This window comes from Palaemon carinicauda, chromosome 3 (assembly GCF_036898095.1).
Source record: "Palaemon carinicauda isolate YSFRI2023 chromosome 3, ASM3689809v2, whole genome shotgun sequence".
Taxonomy (NCBI): Eukaryota; Metazoa; Arthropoda; class Malacostraca; order Decapoda; family Palaemonidae; genus Palaemon; species Palaemon carinicauda.
In genome coordinates this window covers 70,124,746-70,127,245 of record NC_090727.1, presented here as the reverse complement: position 1 = coordinate 70,127,245, position 2,500 = coordinate 70,124,746, and the positions used below count along the sequence as shown (strand labels likewise).

General features: G+C 39.2%; 2 long non-coding RNA genes across 5 annotated transcripts in view; one reads left to right on the top strand and one right to left on the bottom strand.

Annotated features, from left to right (window-relative positions):
* The window catches only part of LOC137638319 (uncharacterized), a 1,154,758-nt gene that overhangs the window by 218,018 nt on the left and 934,240 nt on the right, over positions 1-2,500 (bottom strand). The gene's annotated exons all lie outside the window — the stretch shown is intronic.
* LOC137638322 (uncharacterized) overlaps positions 1-2,500 on the top strand; it is an 838,879-nt gene that overhangs the window by 403,168 nt on the left and 433,211 nt on the right. For 2 of the 4 annotated variants that reach the window (XR_011044050.1, XR_011044041.1), the window contains exon 1: positions 629-650. The exons of the other annotated variants lie outside the window; for them this stretch is intronic. This is a non-coding gene — a long non-coding RNA (uncharacterized lncRNA). Of the gene's footprint in view, positions 1-628; positions 651-2,500 lie in introns of those variants that run through there. 4 annotated transcript variants of the gene reach the window in all.

Genomic DNA, 2,500 nt, shown 5'->3' with positions numbered 1-2,500 from the left:
ATACGAAATATTTATTTTAATGTTGTTACTGTTTTTAAAATATTTCATTTTTCCTTTTTTTCCTTTCCTCGTTGGACTATTTTCCCTGCTGGAGCCTCTGGTCTTATAGTATTCTGCTTTTACAACTACAACTTTTAGTTTATTTATTATCGAATGCATATTGAGAGGTTCTGTCCAAAACTTAGAATTTAATGTCACTATTTCATAAGTGGTGTTTATGTACAGAATCCTATTCACATAGTGATCAGATTTGTGTTCAACGTTGTTTGTTGTCGTTTGAATACGTATTTTTTTCAACTGATAACTTCATAATAATGAGAGAGAGAGAGAGAGAGAGAGAGAGAGAGAGAGAGAGAGAGAGAGAGAGAGAGAGAGAGAGAGAGAGAGATAGCTCGGGGGTGTCACTGAAATTCTAAGGGAGAGAGAGAGAGAGAGTTTGTTGAACTACTGTAGAAAGGGAACCCTTGAAATGCTTTGGCATAACTACCAAAGTTGTAACCAGGACATCTCCATCTCTGACCATCGGTCCCTCGGGTCCAGGGGGACCTCATCGAATATGCAAGTGCCGTGTTCCATAGCAGTGTCCTCTTATTAAGAGCCTCCATACCGTCTAGGAAACTGCCTTTAATACATATCATAAGATAATTCAGGTTAGTTCAGACCAGTTGACAGGCTTCTATGTTGTGCTGTAGGGGGGGGGGGGTAGCGGTTGTATTGTTGTTACCTATATTCTTTGATATTGTTTGGTTAGGTCTGTTTTGTTGATCTCTTTGGTATCAAAGGAAACCGGATAGAGTAGTGTGCGAGAGTGTGCCCTCAAGCAAGAGAACTCTCATCCAAGACAGTAGATGACCATGGTGCAAAGGCTATGGCACTACCCAAGACTAGAGAACAATGGTTCGAGTTTGAAGTGTAACTTTTTTATAAAAGAGCTGTTTGTCCTAGAGAGAGAGAGAGAGAGAGAGAGAGAGAGAGAGAGATCCATTGAATAGTGTGTCTGAGTGTACCTTCAAGCAAGAGAAATCTAACCCAAGACAGTGGAAGACCAGGGTACAAAGGCTATGACACTACCTGAGACCAGAGAACAATGGCTCGATTTTGAAGTGTAACCTTCTCCTAAAAGAGCTGTTTAGGCAAGGGACAGTGACCATACCTTACAGACTGTCCATCTATACATATGATCAGCGCCCAGTCCCCCTCTCCACCCAAGCAAGGACCATGGAGGGCCATGTAGATCTGAAGGGTCCCTCAAACTCCCAATCCTTAGCTCACAAGGATGGTGGGGTTCCAGACACTAAAAGAAACTTTTGAGCTCGAGCTGGTCTCGAACCAGTGTCCAATATATCGCCAGGCAGGAGAATTTCCAATTGGATACCACAGTAGGTAACTGTGGTCTTTATTTTCTGTGAGAATGATTCATTAAGATATCATCTTAATAATATTCTCATTTTATATTCCTCTTTATATACATTTTGAGTTGAAAATTAAAGACGTGGTAATTATTGCTCCTCTAAAATATTTGTCATATTAATAATTTTAAAAGAAAACAATTGGCGAAGTATTCAAATCCTCACTACGGTGGAATGGACCCGTCTCTCTCTCTCTCTCTCTCTCTCTCTCTCTCTCTCTCACTTGGAATTGACTTCCAGTGGATGCAGTAAACAGTAACACGGTGAACGAGTTTAAGAATAAGTTAGACAAGATCATAAGAACTCTCTAAATGCTCAAACTAAATCGGTCTACCAAAGAGCAAATGGAGTCTTCCCCGATGTACTGAAAAGGACAATATTTGAGGCCTCCAAAATCCTTGTATCTCTCTCTCTCTCTCTCTCTCTCTCTCTCTCTCTCTCTCTCTCTCTACTTGGAATTGACTTCCAGCGGATGTAGTAAACAATAACTCGGTAAACGAGTTCAAGAATAAGTTAAACAAGATCAGAAAAACTCTCTAAATGCTTAAACTAAATCGCTCTACCAGAGAGCAAATGAAGTCTCCCTGGATGAACTAAAAAGACTTTGAGACCTTCAAAATCTCTCTCTCTCTCTCTCTCTCTCTCTCTCTCTCTCTCTCTCTCTCTCTCTCTCAGTTGCCTAAGGAAACTTTTCGAACAGCAGCTCATTATAGTCCACAAACTTTTTCAGAGAATAAATCAAACCAAAGAGTGTCAAATTTTGACTTCCCTTGAGAGTGTTACCAGTGTCACGTAATTTATTAAAGTAAAAAGAACAGAAACCTTAAAATATTCTTTAGAAGGATGCCTCAACTCTCGTTCGTTTACGAGGGAGTTTTCCGTGGCTTGATTAATAATGTTTCTGTTTTTCTGCGTCTTGAGTATATTGAAATATACTGTATATTTGTACTTACAAATATATGCTTAATAATAATAATTACGTTTCTTGTAAGGAGAAGGTAATTGATGTTCGTCTAAATGTAATTTTCGGAAAAGAGGTGTGCACGCTGTTTTTTTTTTTTTTTTTTAAGATGTTGATGGCAAGAGCATAT